The sequence below is a fragment of the Scyliorhinus canicula genome, chromosome 16 (assembly GCF_902713615.1).
Source record: "Scyliorhinus canicula chromosome 16, sScyCan1.1, whole genome shotgun sequence".
NCBI classification, from domain to species: domain Eukaryota; kingdom Metazoa; phylum Chordata; class Chondrichthyes; order Carcharhiniformes; family Scyliorhinidae; genus Scyliorhinus; species Scyliorhinus canicula.
The window spans coordinates 137,647,609-137,666,847 of record NC_052161.1 but is presented as its reverse complement, the minus strand read 5'-3'; the positions used below and the strand labels follow the sequence as shown (position 1 = coordinate 137,666,847).

Below are 19,239 nucleotides of genomic sequence, written 5' to 3'. Positions count from 1 at the left end.
CCGGACACTGCGCCGGACACCGCGTGGATACTGCGAGGGACACTGCACGGGACACTGCGCGGGACACTGCGCGGGACACTGCGCGGGACACTGCGCGGGACACTGCGCGGGACACTGCGCTGAACACTGCGCTAGACACTGCGCTAGACACTGCGCTAGACACTGCGCTAGACACTGTGCCGGACACTGCATGGATACTGTGCCGGACACTGCGAGGGACACTGCGCGGGACACACATATTTGTGGAGTTACTAGTTTTTAATTTGATTTAAATTACTATTTTTACGTTGATTTAAATAACTTTTTAAATTTTAATTAAATAACTTTTTAAATTTCATATAAATGACTATTTAATTTGTTGTCAGATCAAGTAAGATAAAGCTAAGTAAATGGTATATAGGCGACTGGATATAATCCGACACAAAAACATCTATCGAATGTTTAATTTCAAAAGTTTAATTTAAAGGAATAAATCATGGCAGGACAGCTCCAAGGTATGGTCTGCTCCTCTTGCTCCATGTCCCCAGGGTCAGCATTTGTGCAGGAAGTGTCTCCAGTTGCAGCTCCTGGAAACTCGAGTGTCAGAGCTGGAGCGGCGGCTGGAGACACTGTGGAGCATCCGCGAGTCGGAGAGCATTGTGGAAAGCATGTATAGAGAGGTGGTCACACCACAGGCTCAGGCTCCACAGGCAGGAAGGGAATGGGGCAGCCATTGAGGTAAAGAACAATGGGCAACGCAATTGAACCTCATCACATCAGACCGGATGATGGATATCACCACACAATGGTGGATTTGTTTTTATTTTCGTAATAAAAATAGTAAGAATGGGCGGCATGGTAGCACAGTGGTTAGCACCATTGCTTCACAGCCCCAGGGTCCCAGGTTCGATTCCCCGCTGGGTCACTGTCTGTGAAGAGTCTGCACGTTCTCAACGTGTCTGCGTGGGTTTCCTCCGGGTGCTCCAGTTTCCTTCCAAAGACGTGCAGGTTAGGTGGATTAGCCATGATAAATTGCCCTTAGTGTCCAAAATGTTAGGAGGGGTATCAGGGGTTATTGGGTTACGGGGATAGTGTGGAAGTGAGAGCTTAAGTGGGTCGGTGCAGACTCGATGGGCGGAATGGCCTCCTTCTGCACTGTATGTTCTATGTTCTAAATTATTGCAGTTTCATTGGAACTTTATCTAATGTCAAATACCTTGGAGATGGAGCATTGCCCATGTTACAACGTTTCATTTCTCAGTCTCTTTATAGGCAATTGCCAGGGGCCATTAACACAGCATATTACATAATCCAGAATATTTACTCCTGCGAAAAACATCAGTCGTACATTCTTTACAAAACCAGATTGTGTAATGTGTTTACACCAAAGCCATAATGAACCCAATAAAGGAATAGCATCAAGTGAATTGAGTGACTGTAACCACAGGGTGTTTTCATTGTCCCAAGTTAGTTGCACAACAGGAAAATTAATCCAGAGGGAGAGACCTAGACGCTTCTACCATTCAGGTTTCAGAACATGATAAAACCCGCCTCTCTTATTCCAGTGCAGTTGTGGAATTTTGGATCCTCAAACGAGTGGGACTATGAATCTAGTTCTGACTGTCAAGGCAATGGCTCGGTATTTATGTTGTGTCTTTGAGAGTTTCACTGAAGGAAGAGGAGAGGTTTAGTGCATCCTGGGCAAGTTGAAGTGCTGCAGGGGTGAGGCAGGGAGGAGTGGGGCAGGTAGGCTTGCTTGGAAGGTATTCAAGAAGTCAAACTTTGACTGTAACAAATAGGAACAGGACTTGGGGGGGGGGGGGGGGGCACGGTGGTACAATGGTTAGCACTGCTGCCTCATAATGTCAGGGTTCAATTCCGGCCTCAAGTGACTGTCTGTGTGGTGTTTGCACGTTCTCCCCGTGTGTGCGTGGGTTTTCTCCGGGTGCTCCGGTTTCCTCCCACAGTCCAAAGATGTGCAGGTTAGGTGGGCAACGACTGGGGTTACTGGGATAGGGTGGGGAAGTGGACCTAGATAGAATGCTCTTTCGAAGGGTCGGTTCGGACTAGATGGGCTGAAAGGCCTCTTTCTGCTCTGCCGGGATTCCGTGGATTCTATGGAGTGGGCCATTCAGCCCTTCGAGCCTGCTTCGCCATTTAATATCACCGCTGATCTAAAACTCACCTCGTCCACTCTCCTGTCTTATCTCCGCAACCCTTAATTCCTCCACTGATTAAAAACCCCTCCATCCCAGTCTTGACAATGTTCCAGGAGTCAGCTTCCCAGGGTGGAAAATTGAGGTGACAAAGAAGTTCTGGCAGAAAGAGAGAGGAATCGGACATCGGAGATGCTGCAGAGGGAGAGTAGTTAGTTTTGGGGACAGAGAGAAGGAGTGAGCGGAATTGGGCTCGGGGATCGAGAAGGAAGCCAAGGCGCGGAACATTCCGGTTCAATTTGTGATGGTCAGCCAGGGAGGTTGATGGGAGTGGTGGCTGATGGGAGTTACACACAGGAGCTGAACAGGAACGGCTCGTTCGCCGCAGCAGGTTTTCAACTCAACACTCTTGATGCAAATTAGTTCCAAGGAAGAGTCATATTGGATTCTAAATGATAAGGCCGTTTCTCTCTCTACAGAGGCTGCCAGACTTGCCGAGTTTCACCAGAACTGTTTTTATTGGCTTTCAACTCACCCAGGTGTTGATAACAGAAACAGCTGACTTGACAGCACGTTCAAAATTATTTGGGTCACAGGAGGAAACAGGCGGGTTGAGCTGGGTGCTGCCAACCTACATCTGGGAACTAATCCTGTGCCTCCGGTTAACAATACATGTAGTTAATGAAGAGCAAGCGACAGAGAATGCACACACCTACTGACCACCCAAGCAGAGGATAGGCTGGATTTCCCAGCAAGACAAAACCTCGAAGGAGGCGATCCCCCAGCGATGGACTTTAGAGGAGAGAGAGAGTCGGGAGGGACAGAGGGGAAGTTACCTATGTCAAGGGTCAAGTGGAAGGAAGAGATATAGGAAGCTATAGTGACAATCGTACAAAATGCTAGTCACGACTTTGACCGGAGATCTTAGCACTGAGAGTGGGACGTGATGGAACCATCAATTCACGAGACACGTGCTTTCAGATATGAACAGTGGTTTTAATCTACTTACTTCAGAGCCAGCCTGTTACCCGTTGAACTCTCGATGAACTCAGGCTGGCTCTGGACACGGTTATTTATACAGCAGTCTAGGGGGAGGAGTCGTGGGCGGAGCCAAGGGTGGAGCCCTGTACAAACACCTGAGCATTCCTAGAGCTACTCCCACTAGTGGTCGGATAACGCTACTGCGCTTACAATAGTATTGATAAATACAGTGTGAATTACTAAGTGACATTCACCACAGGACAGAAAACCCAGACTTAATGGTGCAAAGGTGGTATACAGGTGCTGATCTCCCACAATCAGAACTAAAAGGCCAGCAGTTTACAGCGTTACCAATCCACAATGCAGAATTCCGCAAGGTTACACAAGTACAGCGACAGGCTGGGTAATCACAATCTGGAGCTACCAGTGCGAACTGGAGGTTTGTGGCCTCACCTGCTTCAAAGCACATTTTCGTACAGTACACACAGGCTCAAGTGGCCGAAGTTCAACTGTTGACATGCAAATGTGAGTACACACCAGCCCGGAGTCGAGTTGTTTGCATACCAGTTTTATCTGCTGTAATGGCTGGCCGACCATTATAGAATTACCCATTTGTCCCATTGTGTGCTCTTTGGGAAAGTGCCATGCAATTAGCTCCATTCTCCACCAACCTGAAAAATCTTCCCCTTCAATTATCTATCCAATTACATAATTGGGGAATTAACTGGGTCACTCACATGGGCCGTGATATTGGAACTGTATTATCTAATGACGCCTGGGTCATTTCAAATAAAATACATTCCATTTCTTTTGCACTGAATGTTTTCACCCACATTGGCTCACAGTGTTTGAAATGCGTTAACATTTCCCCAGCCGATGTTGCATTGATGTGGTATTGATGATGTTTTGAGTATAAAAAAATCATCTCGGTACATTCCGCTCTGACCAACGTAATCTCGAGGCCGTGGAGCTGAGACCTGAGGCATTTAAGATACCATTAGTGTCCTGTAGAAGGTTAACATGTGATTATCTATGAGTCTATTTATCACCCACAGAAGATGCAGTGGAACTAAATGGTTGTGGCTTCATTTTACATTTTAAATGAAGTTGTACGCTACTCTTAACTATTTCTCATGTGACCTCGGAGCTGTTGTGCCAAATATTTGAAACTGACAGAGGAAGAGGGTTTGAGGGGGATGAAAAGGACTATTTATTGGGTAATCGAGTTAAGGAGGTTGACTTCATGCATTCCAAAGCAATTACCATGCTCGGCCTTCTCAGATCTAAACAGGAGCCCAGGGGTATAAAGGGGAGGCGGGTGGCTTGGTACTGAGAATGTCACTGGACTACTAAATTGCAGAAGCCTAGGCTAATGCTGGGGAGCATGGGTTAAACCCCCACCGTGACAGCTCGGGGCACTTAGATTGGACTGGGAAGTCTGGAATTAAAAGCAGTTTTTGAAACCATTGTCGATTGTCATTAAAAACCCAGCTGGTTCACGAATGCCCTTTAGGGGAGGAAATCTGCCGCCCTTACCTGGCCTGGCCTACACACGACTCCAGATCCACAGCAATGCGGTCAACTCTGAAGTGGCCGAGTGAGTCACTCGGTTGTATCAAACCACCACGAAGGATTGCCCCCTCCACAACCACATGCACTTTGGCGACTCACCAGCACCACCTCAAGGGCAATTAGGGATGTGGAATAAACGCCGGCCTAGCCAGTGATGCTCACATCGTCTGAATTAGTACATGTTTGAAAAATGCACAATGGAATAAAAGCACCTTTTTTAAGACTGGACAGAAAGCAAGACAAGCACCCAATGCAGACCCTTCCACAGCACTGGGTAATCATAGCATAACTATCCAGCTAATTTGCAAATAACACACATACACACACACACACACCAAGGTTTGAAGAAACTGAGTTCAAATCTAAAATAAAATAATCTCAAAGAACGTTTACTTCGATTCAGGGTTTCAGAGGCGTGTACCTTTCTGTGTTTAAATTTTCAAGTTGTCTGACACGCAGGCACGATGGTGCCAAGTGTATTCAATTTAATATTATGCAGTCATCCAAATGGTTTACAAGTGTGGAGGTTTGGAAGCATGGGAATGATGCCATACACTGTTAAAAAAAAGGGAACGTGTCAAAGTTTTTTCTTTACATTTAGTGTACCTAATTCATTTTTTCCCAATTAAGGGACAATTCAGTGTGGCAAATCCACCTAACTTGCATATCTTTGGGTTGTGGGGGCGAAACCCACGCAGACACGAGGAGAATGTGCAAACTCCACACGGACAGTGACCCAGAGCCGGGATTCAAACCCGGGACCTCGGCGCCGTGAGGCAGCAGTGCTAACCACTGCGCCACCGTGCTGTCCCGGAACATGTCAAAGTTGCTTTGTCGCTCTGTTTCAGGATCAAAATCCCATCATTTTGTAATCCGTAATAATTTGGTCATTTAGTTTATTACCTGGGAAGTATTGTCACTACCAATAAAAAGTACGAGCAATAATCTCTCCCAAAGATACATTTTTCCACATGAAAGGTACTGTGTAAATACAGTTATTATTTTGTATTCTTACTCTGATGAAAAATTATTCCATGCTGGAAGATCGGCGTTGTGGCGAGGCGAGAACCACTCTGGCATCGGGCCTCCCCAAAGGTGAGGAATTCTCCGCATCTTTAGGAGCTAGGCCCGCGCCAGAGTGGCTTCCACTCCGCCGGCCGGCACGAACGGCCTTTGGCGTCCTGCCAGCCGGGGCAGAAAGGCCTTCGCCAGCAGGCAGAAGTCCGCGCATACGCCGGTGCGTCAGCGGCTGCTGATGTCATCCCGGCGCATGCGCGGGGAGGGGGGTCTCTACCGCCTCTGCCATGGTGGGCCCCGATCGCGGACCAGGCCACCGCGGGGTTACCCCCTGGGGCCAGATCGCCCCGGGCCCCGCCCCAGGACCCCGGCGCCCACCGGCACCAGACGTGCTTTGATTCCCACCGGTGGGAGAGGGTTGTCAGTGGCAGGACTTTGGCCCATCGCGGGCTGGAGAATCGCCGCGGGGGGACCGCCAACCGGCGCGTTTCCCACCCCCGCCGATTCCCGGGTGGCGAAGAATTCGGGCCATGGCGGGGGTGGGATTGACGCGGGATTGACCCCCTCAAGGGGGTCGGAGAATTCCGCCCCAGATCTTTAACTTTCCATGCTGTCTTGTACAAAGAGGACAGGTTTGAACTGGTTCTATCACAGGTCACATGGGTTTCTCGTGCAGCTGTGAGATGCGGGCCCCTGGAACACTTACACACAACCATTAGTTCCGCGATAATCCACCCATTACAAATATTAACAGTAATCAAAGAACAGGAGCAACTAGAAGAAATTATTTCAAGCCAAAGAGTTATTCGACTATGGATTGCAGCACTGCAAGTGGCTGTTGAAGCAAGGTGATCGCTATTTAAAAAGGATTTACATAAACCGTTGAAGGAAACGTGAATGAGTACGAGGGTGAAGATTCATCCAGTTCACTCAAAGTGGAGTGAGGGCACAAACAGGTGGAAGAGGCTGAACGGCTAACTTCTATACCGAAAACTCTACAGCTCCAAAAACTCAGAAGGCCGCAGCATAGCAAGAGGCCATTCGGCCCATCATCCCAGGGCCATTTCTCTGAAAGGGCTATCCAGTCACTCACGCTGTCCTGCAAATAGTTCCTTTTGAAAGTTTGTATTGAATCTGGTTCCGCTGCCCTTTCAGACAGTGCACACCATACCATAACTCACTGACTAAACAGCAATTCTCACTGCCCTCTGATTGTGGTTTGCACCAAGCCTTTGTTAAAAGATTTAGTTTAAAATTAATCAGGCGTTCTTGCTGATCTATCCGGTAATAATCTATATGGGAGATAGTTTACGGCAAAATGATACGTGCTTTATTTAAAGTCAACTGGGGAGGGGCACTGGAAAGTTACAATCTCCTTACTCTCTAAATCTTTGCACCTGATGGGCTCTGATATTTCTATCAGACTTCTGCACTAAAACGTATTAAATGTAGAAGGGGAGGGAAGAATTGGGGATATATATAAGTGGCTGGGGGAGCAGGGAGGCGAGCGGGTGGTGAAGATCAAGGAGAAATGGGAAGGGGAGTTGGGAATAGCGATCAATTGGGGAGTATGGAGTGAGGCACTGCGAAGGGTAAACAGGACCTTCTCTTGTGCAAGGATGAGCCTGATACAATTTAAAGTGGTGCTCAGGGTGTATATGACTCGGGCGAGAATGAGTGGGTTCTTCCAGGGGGCAGCAGATGAGAGGTGTGGGCGGGGGCCAGCGAATCACACGCCACATGTTTTGGGGTTCTGAAAAATTGGGAAGATTCTGGGCGGGAGTGTTCATGGTCTTAGCTGGAATAGTGGAGGAGGAGGTGCACTCAGACCCTTTGGTGGCGATATTTGGGGTGTCAGAGAAGCTGGAGCTCATGGAGAGGAGGAAGGCCGATGACGTGGCCTTCGCCTCTCTGATTGCACGGCGGTGAATTTTGCTGGAGTGGCGGTCGGCATCGTCACCGGGGTTAGCGGCTTGGTTGGGTGACCTGTACGACTTCCTGCGATTAGAGAAGATAACAAATGAGTTAAGAGGCTCTTCGGGGGGGGGGGGGGGGGGTGGTTTGACGAAAGGTGGGGATGTTTGTGACCGTGTTTGAGGAGCTGTTCGTCGCGGGGGGCCGGGGGGGGGGGGTGTGATGGTAATGCTGTTGAATATCAAGGAAAGATGGTTAGATTCTGTCTTGCTAGAGATGGTCATTGCCTGGCCGGGGGGGGGGGGGGGGGGGGGGAGTTGTACAAGAATGTTGTTTATTGTTGGGAAGTTTCCTTCCCGGGGTGCTTATTTGCTGTAACCTGCTTTGATACATGTTTGTAATAAAGTGCATTCTAAAATAAATAAAAATGTATTAAAATGGGTGTGTAACGGACACACTTACCGTTGCTGCTGGTGGTGGCTGTAGCGGATAAATGTTGTGTCGAGTAGTCCTGTGATTTGGATCAGAGATATGCAGTGGGGCTCCTGACCAGGGCGGTAACTTTGCTGTTCAGGTGGAAGATTGCCGGTAGCTGTCATGGAGGCAGATGGAGAGATTGAGCAGATTAATTTCCAACTTCTTACTCTCAAATATATTGAAACAACGACTTGGAAATGTTTCATAAACTAAAGAAAACACGGAGGTTTCAATTTGGTGGTTTGGAGGGGGGGGGGGGGGCGTTATTGTCGACCGGGAGCAGTTGTGTAAAGTGAGGGGGGGCGGCAGACCATTGTGGGGGGGTGGCGGCAGACCATTGGGGGGGGGGGGGCAGACCATTGGGGGGGGGGGCAGACCATTGTGGGGGGGGAAGACCATTGTGGGGGGGGGGCAGACCATTGTGGGGGGGGCGGCAGACCATTGTGGGGGGGGGGTTAACCCAACACCTTCCCTCAAATAAACGTATACACGAAGTGTGCAGGTCTCCTTACAAAGAACTACTCAAAGTAGCTCCCACAATGGATCATTCATGTTATAAAGAGAAAGACAAACTCTTTGCCTCATTTTTCTGCTTTATCGCAATCCTGACAGAACCATAAATGTTCCAGGACAGAAACAACCCATTCAGCCGAACCTTTGAGCCAGGGTTTTGCTCCATGGGTTGTATAGTTTAACCCTGTTTATCTGTGCCCTCTAATACGCTTTAATACTCTTCCTTGGCAGGCAGCTGTCTAATTTTTTTTAAATGGTTCACAACAGAAATATCTTTCTGGGGCTGGTTTAGCACACTGGGCTAAATCGCTGGCTTTTAAAGCAGACCAAGGCAGGCCAGCAGCACGGTTCAATTGCCGTACCGGCCTCCCCGAACAGGCGCTGGAATGTGGCGACTAGGGGCTTTTCACAGTAACTTCATTTGAAGCTGTGACAATAAGCGATTTTCATTTTCATTTCCCCAATCTCCCTCTAGAACTTACAGTGCAGAAGAAGGCCATTTGGCCCACTGAGTCTGCACTGGCCCTTGGAAAGAGCGCCCTACTTAAGCCCACGCCTGTCCACGTAACCCAGAACCCCACCTAACCTTTTTGGACACTAAGGGGCAATTTAGCATGGCCAATCCACTTAACCTGCACATCTTTGGACTGTGGGAGGAAGCCGGAGCACCCGGAGGAAACCCACGCGGACATGGGGGAGAAAGTGCGAACTCCACACAGTCACCCGAGGCCAGAATTGAACCCGGGTCCCTGGAGATGTGAGGCAGCAGTGCTAACCACTGCTACCGTGCTGCCCATAAATGTCTTGAAGTGCTCAACAATACGCCATTTACTAAAAGGGCCGGTGACAGAAAGTGGCAAAAGTGTGTTCTGCAGTGATGTTGTCATATTATGACAACACATATCCCCACACACATTCCACCGACCCCAACCCAGTCTCCACAGGACCAGGAAAGTCCAGCCCAAACTCTGCTCCGCTTCAGCACCTTCGCGAAACGTCAGGAGCAGCCGATAGCTGATCTTGTGGGGCACTGCAAAAATGACCTTCACCTTAGCGCTGAGTGCCACGGTTCCTCGGGGGAACAATGGCACACATTCTCTCACAGAACAAAAAGCTCCAAAAAGTAAAGAATGGACCTCGGAGCATTTGACGATAAATCAGAAAGAGTTTTCAGAATTCTTTACATACCATTAATTTAGCCCTAGGATCAGGGATATAAACTGAAACAGATGAAAGCTTGCAACAGCCCAAGAAATATTTAAGCCGAAAGATATCTGCATAAATATAAAAACAGAGGTGCGGCAAGGCGGCGCAGTGGTTAGCACTGCTGCCTACAGCGCTGAGGACTCGAGTTTGATCCCGGGTCACTGTCCGTGTGGAGTTTGCACATTCTCCCCATGTCTGCGTGGGTTTCACCCCCACAACCCAAAGGTGTGCAGGATAGGTGGATTGGCCATGCTAAATTGCCCCTCAATTGGGAATAAAATTGAAATGCCACACTGATGATACACTGCGGTAAGTGGTAAACGACATGCAAACGGAACGACCAACAAATAATTCTTGATTTATCCGATTCCGGAAATTACAAATCCGGATGTGATCCTCGGTGATCGCTATGACCTGCTCCATCGTCATGCCAAATCAAATGAGGCCGATTCACCAGCTTAAACATTCACTTCCTCCACCACCAGCGCACAGTGGTTGCGATGTGCACCATCCCGTACTGCTGCTACTTGGCAAGGCTCTGACAGAATGAAGAATAATTTGCAAAAGTTGGAAATCAGAACTATTGTCACGTTGATGCGCCCACAATTGTAACCGGGACAGTTGAAACTGTACCTTCAGCTCGTTTTTGCTCAGTCACCTAAGGCTTCGGCGTTGGGGTAGAATGTCTCAGTCGCTTCAACACCAATCACCCCATCTGATAACAGACCTGCCGCAATAAACATCTCCATTTCCTGAGGCTCTGAGGTGTATTTCTGGCAACGGGCACTTAATCCTGAACGCGATCAAATCTTTCAAGCTGAAATGTAGCAGGATCTTACTCTCAAAACACCCATTTTATTCATTACTGCTCTCCGATATTTACCTAGTCATCAAACATCTCGGATCTGACAGTTCTGTTTGTGTTCCAAGTGGCTGTTTTAATGAAATTAGCTTTCAAGGAAGTCTAATTCACAGAAAAGCGTATGCAAATACATCCCCGACTCTTATCAGTTCTGACTCGTTTTATTAAGTCAACAAGGAAGTTAAAAAAAAGTAGCGATACATAAAGTATTTGTCAAGAAATTGGGAGTAATTATCTGCTGCCAGAAGAAGGTTTCTTTTAATTAATTGACAGTCCTAAAAACACCGTGTACTTGCTTACACATCTGGAAGAAACGTTTCTGGAATGTAATTATCTCCCAGGAACATCACCTCAAGGGGTGCAGGAGAGTGGGATTGGGAGCAGTAATACACAGTGCCACTGTATGTCGCGTTTGAATTCTGCAAACCCCCCCAACTCCAGATGATTTAAAGTGAGCCCCAAACAGACTCTGCTAGGTTCTGGCTGAACAGAGTTCAATGTCTCCAGAACCCAGACAGGACGAAAGGGAGGGAGGAAAATGAAGGACAGAATAATGCATGTGGAGCACCTCGGGGACCACAAGTTGGTCATCGTCTGAAATGAGGTAACTTGCCCGCCTGTGTGTGTAAAATAGGACTGGGCAAAAAGGGTTACAAACTCGAAACCTGGATCAAATCCCTCCTGTATTGCTAATCACCTCCCAAAAAGCTGAAAAACAGGTCGCTCAAGTGGGGATTGATGAGCATTCTGTTGATTCCGGGTACTCTGCATTCATGTTTTGTTGGGCATCACAGTGCCAAATGTTAACATAATGGAATCTGCTGGAATGCCCCAGGATGCCCCCTTCCCAGTTGAGTCCAGTTGGTTACCTGTTGGAATGCCCCAGGGTGCCCCCTTCCCAGTTGAGTCCAGTTGGTTACCTGCTGGAATGCCCCAGGATGCCCCCTTCCCAGTTGAGTCCAGTTGGTTACCTGCTGGAATGCCCCAGGGTGCCCCCTTCCCAGTTGAGTCCAGTTGGTTACCTGCTGGAATGCCCCAGGGTGCCCCCTTCCCAGTTGAGTCCAGTTGATTACCTGCAGAGCCACAGGAAGCCAGAGGAATGCAGGATTGCTCCTTCAAATTCTTCCATGGGATTTGAGCACTTCTGCCAAAGTCGGCATTTGTTGCCCATAATTGCGCTGGAGAAGGTGGTAGTCAACTGCCTTCTTGAACCGCTGGAGTCCATGTGGTGCAGGTACATCCACAGTGCTGTTAGGGAGTTTCAGGCGATCCAGTGACAGTGAGGGCGATAGAGTTCCAAGTCAGGATGCTGTCTGACTTAGAGAGGCATTTCCGGTGATGATCTTCCAGGTAATAGAGGTCACGGGATTGGAAGGCATTGTCGAAGGAGGCTTGAGGAGTTGCTGCAGTGCATCTTGTAGATGGTGCACAGGGCTGTCACTGTGTGTCAGTGGTGGAGGGAGTGAGTGTTTAAGGTGACGGATGGGGTGCCAATCAAGCGGCTGCTTTTTCCTGGATGGCGTTGAGCTTCTTGAGTGTTGTTGGAGCTGCACTCATCCAGGCAAGTGGAGAGTTTACCATCACACTGCTGAGGCGGAATTCTCCGACCCCCCGCAGGGTCGGGGAATCTCCCGGGGCTGGCGTAAATCCCGCCCCCGCTGTGGCTGGAAATCTCCGCCACCCAGCAATCGGCGGGAGCGGGAATCGCGCCTCGCCGTTTGGCGGGCCTCCCGTGGCAATTCTCCGGCCCGCAATGGGCCGAAGTCTGGCCGCTGTCAGGCCTCTCCCGCCGGCGTGGTTTAAACCACCTCTGTGCCGGCAGGAGCAGGTGGCGCGAGTGGGCCCCGGGGTCCTGGGGGGGCACGGGCCGGTCGGACCCCGAGGGGTGCCCCCCCGGTGGCCTGGCCGGCGATCGGGGCCCACCGATCGGCGGGCGTGCCTGTGCCGTGGGGGCACTCTTTTTCTTCTGCCGCCGCCATGGCCTTCACCGCTGACGCTCTGGCGCATGCGCGGACTCACGCAACCGGCGAACGCCTTTCGGCCTACCCCTGACGCCGGGCAGCATGGCGCCAAAGGCAGTCGGTGGAGCCGGAGCCACTCCGCCGCGGGCCTAGCCCCTAAAGGTGCGGAGAATGCCGTACCTTTCAGGAGGCCCGCGCCAGAGTGGTTGGCGCCACTCCGCTACGTCGGGACCCCCCGCCCGCCGGGTAGGGGAGAGTTTTGCCCCTGATTTCTGCCTTGTAAAGGTGGACAGACTTTTGGGGGTCAGGAGGTGAATTATTCACCACAAAATCTCAGCCTCCGGCCTGGCCCAGTTTAGTTTCCGGTCAGTGGTAACCCCAGCTTGTTGGGTTTGGGGGGGGGGGGGGGGGGGGGGGGGGGGGGGGGGGGTGATGATAATGTTGGGTTGGGGGGGGGTGATGATAATGTTGGGTTGGGGGGGGGGGTGATGGTAATGCTGTTGAATTTCAAGGAAAGATGGTTAGATTCTGTCTTGCTAGAGATGGTCATTGCCTGGCACCAATGTTACCCCTCCAAATGTAATAATAATAATCTTTGTTCGCGCCACAATTACATTAACACCGCAATGAAGTTACTGTGAAAATCCCCCTAGTCGCCACACTCCGGCGCCTGTTCAGGTACATAGGGGGAAAATTCAGAATGTCCAATTCACCTAACAGCACATCTTTCGGGTCTTGTGGGAGGAAACCGGAGCACCTGGAGGAAACCCACGCAGACACGGGGAGAACGTGCAGACTCCGCACAGACACTGACCCAAGCCGGGAATCGAACCCGGGTCCCTGGCGCTGTGAAGCAACAGTGCTAACCACTATGCTACCGTGCTGTGTTCTCAACAGTCTGTGGGACTGGATGCGCCAATGATTCCTGTGGAACACAGCATTACTGAGCTCTGGAATAAAGGTGAATCTGGTTCTTTAGCTGATGTTCAAACCCAGCCACTCACTATGGCGACGGGGGGAAAAAATTAAGATGTTGAAAATGCCCATTATTCTGACGGTGTAAGGTGGAAATCAGCAATGCACAGGAGCTGGAGGTGGGAGTTGAGGTGAGGAAAGTTAAAGGCTGTACCTTAACTGAGAGATCCGGTCACATCCTGCTCCTGCCGACTGTCACACTAATGCTTTGTAAACAACTCTACAGCCCTCTGCTCGTGGACAAGGGGGAACGGAAATGTTGCCCTGGGAGCACTTCCTCATTTTAGGAAACTGAAACTTAAAGCTACTTTTAAACTAAGCTCTCTTGTCTCTCATTCACAAATACTGCAGCACAATACATACCAGCAAATCTGAATGAATCAGATGGGACTTTACTCCAACGTTGCAACAATGAGGTTCAAGATGAAAATATGCCCAATGTTGCATCAATTTGCTGTCATAGAAATCTAATTCACAGAAATGCTTTTCAATGTGATTCAACGTTCCTCCCAACTTGATTCGAATACACTCAAACTTCAAATGGACGAGAATCAGTGTAAACAACTGGAACCCAAAGGTATCACCGATACCACATCATTTATTTATTCTCCAAGTACAACAATTTATCTCCTGCTTAATGAGATTAAAATGCATTCTAAGACAGGCATTGTCAGACTCGGGGACGCGACCCGCGGGTGGGTGGTGGGTGGGTGTCGGGAGGGTCGCGGAACCGTCCGTTGCGGCGCTCCCGATCGCTCAAAACTGCGCGAAACAGCCGCAGCAGCCGGCTGTTAATAACGCCGGTAGCAAGCCCGCCTTCAAAATGGCTGGGAACATGTGAAAAAAATGTGGCCGCACTGCGCATGCGTGTCAGATCATCGGCGCGCATGGACAAAACTCTGCGCATACGCTCCGATGATCAGGCACACATGCGCACTGCGGCCGCTTTTTTTTTAAACAGCCGCAGCTTTTTGTTTTACAAGTTTGGGGCGGTTTTATTCATTTATTTTATTAATTTCTTTTTTACAAGTTCGGGGGGGTTTATTTATTAAATTTTATAGCAATAAAATGCAGAGCTTTGGACAGATGGAGACTCCATACTTTCCGACACGGGAAGGCTTCACCTTCATCCAACAGGTTCCATTGGAGGAGCGTGTACGAGGGCCAAAGGGACCCAAAACCATTTCCTCCCGTTTTGGCAGCAGCAAACAAGGTAAGAGAAAATGGTGGGTCGCGCAGGTCGGCCGGCGTGGGTCGCGCAGGTCGGCCGGCGTGGGTCGCGCAGGTTGGCCGGCGTGGGTCGCGCAGGTTGGCCGGCGTGGGTCGCGCAGGTCGGCCGGCGTGGGTCGCGCAGGTCGGCCGGCGTGGGTCGCGCAGGTTGGCCGGCGTGGGTCGCGCAGATTGGCCGGCGTGGGTCGCGCAGGTTGGCCAGCGTGGATCGCGCAGGTCGGCCGGCGTGGGTCGCGCAGGTCGGCCGGCGTGGATCGCGCAGGTCGGCCGGCGTGGGTCGCGCAGGTCGGCCGGCGTGGGTCGCGCAGGTTGGCCAGCGTGGGTCGCGCAGGTTGGCCAGCGTGGGTTGTGAAGGTTGGTCAGCGTGGGTCGCGCAGGTTGGCCAGCGTGGGTCACGCAGGTTGGCCAGCGTGGGTCGCGCAGGTTGGCCAGCGTGGGTCGCGCAGGTTGGCCAGCGTGGGTCGCGCAGGTTGGCCAGCGTGGGTTGTGAAGGTTGGCCGGTGTGGGTCCTGAAGATTGGCCGGTTGGTAAAAATGGGTCCTCAGAAAAAAAGTTTGAAGAACACTGTTCTAAGGTATAGAAAACACACATCAGGTCTCAGTGGGGAGTAATTACATTTCAAAAAGGAGCACTACTGAAAGAACACAACTGGAGGATTCATCCACTGGGGAGACAAGTGTGCAGCCAGATTTGTGACTGGAGATTCTTTCAGATGGAGCGTTTGAGCTGTTGGAGATTGAGGAGACTCGCACACTCAAACACTCGCTCACTCAGACAGAGACTCGTACACTCAGACACTCGCACACTCAGACAGTAACTCGCTCACTCAGACAGACACTCGCACACTCAGACAGAGACACACACTCAGACAGACACTCGCTCACTCAGACAGACACTCGCTCACTCAGACACTCACACACTCAGACAGACACTCGCTCACTCAGACAGACACTCACACACTCAGACAGACACTCGCTCACTCAGACAGACACTCGCTCACTCAGACAGACACTCGCTCACTCAGACAGACACTCGCTCACTCAGACAGACACTCGCACACTCAGACAGACACTCGCTCACTCAGACAGACACTCGCACACTCAGACAGACACTCACACACTCAGACAGACACTCGCACACTCAGACAGACACTCGCACACTCAGACAGACACTCGCACACTCAGACAGACACTCGCTCACTCAGACAGACACTCACACACTCAGAGACACTCGCACACTCAGACAGACACTCGCACACTCAGACAGACACTCGCTCACTCAGACAGACACTCGCACACTCAGACAGACACTCACACACTCAGACAGACACTCACACACTCAGACAGAGACTCGCTCACTCAGACAGACACTCGCTCACTCAGACAGAGACTCGCTCACTCAGACAGACACTCGCTCACTCAGACAGACACTCGCACACTCAGACAGACACTCGCTCACTCAGACAGACACTCACACACTCAGAGACACTCGCTCACTTAGACAGAGACTCACACATTCAGACAGAGACTCGCTCACTCAGACAGACACTCACACTCAGACAGAGACTTGCTCACTCAGACAGACACTCACTCACTCAGACACTCACACTCAGACAGACACTCACACACTCAGACAGACACTCGCTCACTCAGACTGACACTCACACACTCAGACAGTAACTCGCACACTCAGGCAGACACTCGCTCACTCAGACAGACACTCGCTCACTCAGACAGACACTCGCACACTCAGACAGACACTCGCTCACTCAGACAGACACTCACACACTCAGACAGACACTCGCACACTCAGACAGACACTCGCACACTCAGACAGACACTCGCTCACTCAGACACTCGCTCACTCTGACAGACACTCGCACACTCAGACAGACACTCACACACTCAGACAGACACTCGCTCACTCAGACAGACACTCGCACACTCAGACAGACACTCACACACTCAGACAGACACTCGCACACTCAGACAGACACTGGCTCACTCAGACAGACACTCACACACTCAGACAGAGACTCGCACACTCAGACAGACACTCGCACACTCAGACACTCGCTCACTCAGACAGACACTCACACACTCAGACAGAGACTCGCTCACTCAGACAGACACTCGCTCACTCAGACAGACACTCGCACACTCAGACAGACACTCGCTCACTCAGACAGACACTCACACACTCAGAGACACTCGCTCACTCAGACAGAGACTCACACATTCAGACAGAGACTCGCTCACTCAGACAGACACTCACACACTCAGACAGACACTCACACACTCAGACAGACACTCGCACACTCAGACAGTAACTCGCTCACTCAGACAGACACTCGCTCACTCAGACAGTAACTCGCTCACTCAGACAGACACTCGCACACTCAGACAGACACTCACACACTCAGACAGACACTCGCTCACTCACAGACACTCGCTCACTCAGACAGAGACACACACTCAGACAGACACTCGCACACTCAGACACTCGCACACTCAGACAGACACTCACACACTCAGAGACACTCGCTCACTCACAGACACTCGCTCACTCACAGACACTCGCTCACTCAGACAGACACTCACACACTCAGAGACACTCGCTCACTCAGACAGACACTCACTCACTCAGACAGACACTCGCTCACTCAGACAGACACTCACACGCTCAGACAGACACTCGCTCACTCAGACAGACACTCGCTCACTCAGACAGACACTCACACACTCAGACAGACACTCGCTCACTCAGACAGACACTCGCACACTCAGACAGACACTCGCTCATTCAGACAGACACTCACACACTCAGACAGACACTCGCTCACTCAGACAGTAACTCGCTCACTCAGACAGACACTCGCTCACTCAGACAGACACTCGCTCACTCAGACAGACACTCGCACACTCAGACAGACACTCGCTCACTCAGACAGACACTCGCACACTCAGACAGACACTCGCACACTCAGACAGACACTCGCTCACTCAGACAGAGACTCGCTCACTCAGACACTCGCTCACTCAGACAGACACTCGCACACTCAGACAGACACTCGCACACTCAGACAGACACTCGCTCACTCAGACAGACACTCGCACACTCAGACAGACACTCGCTCACTCAGACAGACACTCGCACACTCAGACAGACACTCGCACACTCAGACAGACACTCACACACTCAGACAGAGACTCGCACACTCAGACAGACACTCGCTCACTCAGACAGACACTCGCACACTCAGACAGACACTCGCTCACTCAGACAGACACTCGCACACTCAGACAGACACTCGCACACTCAGACAGACACTCACTCACTCAGACAGACACTCGCTCACTCAGACAGACACTCGCTCACTCAGACAGACACTCGCACACTCAGACAGACACTCGCTCACTCAGACAGACACTCACACACTCAGAGACACTCGCACACTCAGACAGACACTCGCACACTCAGACAGACACTCGCTCACTCAGACAGACACTCACACACTCAGAGACACTCGCTCACTCAGACAGAGACTCACACATTCAGACAGACACTCGCTCACTCAGACAGACACTCACACGCTCAGACAGACACTCGCTCACTCAGACAGACACTCGCTCACTCAGACAGACACTCGCTCACTCAGACAGACACTCGCACACTCAGACAGACACTCGCTCACTCAGACAGAGACTCACACACTCAGACAGACACTCACACGCTCAGACAGAGACTCGCACACTCAGACAGACACTCGCTCACTCAGACAGACACTCGCTCACTCAGACAGAGACTCACACACTCAGACAGACACTCACACACTCAGACAGACACTCGCACACTCAGGCAGACACTCGCACACTCAGACAGACACTCGCTCACTCAGACAGACACTCGCACACTCAGACAGTAACTCGCTCACTCAGACAGACACTCGCTCACTCAGACAGACACTCGCTCACTCAGACAGACACTCGCACACTCAGACACTCGCACACTCAGACAGAGACACTCGCTCACTCACAGACACTCGCTCACTCAGACAGACACTCACACACTCAGACAGACACTCACACACTCAGACAGACACTCGCTCACTCAGACAGACACTCGCTCACTCAGACAGAGACATTTACACACTCAGACTGACACTCACACTCAGATACTCGCATACTCAGATAGACACTCGCACACTCAGACTGAGACACTTACACACTCAGACTGACACTCGGACACTCACACACTCGCACACTCAGACAGAGACACTTACACACTCAGACAGAGACACTCACACACTCGCACACTCAGACAGAGACACTTACACACTCAGAGACACTCACACACTCGCACACTCAGACACTCGCACACTCAGACAGAGACACTC

The 19,239-nt window shown here is 50.9% G+C and overlaps 1 protein-coding gene across 6 annotated transcripts in view; it reads right to left on the bottom strand.

Moving 5' to 3' along the window:
* The window catches only part of pik3cd (phosphatidylinositol-4,5-bisphosphate 3-kinase, catalytic subunit delta), a 219,529-nt gene that overhangs the window by 116,702 nt on the left and 83,588 nt on the right, over positions 1 to 19,239 (bottom strand). For 3 of the 6 annotated variants that reach the window (XM_038821382.1, XM_038821381.1, XM_038821383.1), the window contains exon 4: positions 8,082 to 8,211. The gene's annotated coding sequence lies outside the window, so the exon portion shown is untranslated. Of the gene's footprint in view, positions 1 to 8,081; positions 8,214 to 10,448; positions 10,636 to 19,239 lie in introns of those variants that run through there. The other 3 variants (XM_038821386.1, XM_038821387.1, XM_038821385.1) reach the window with 2 other exon arrangements.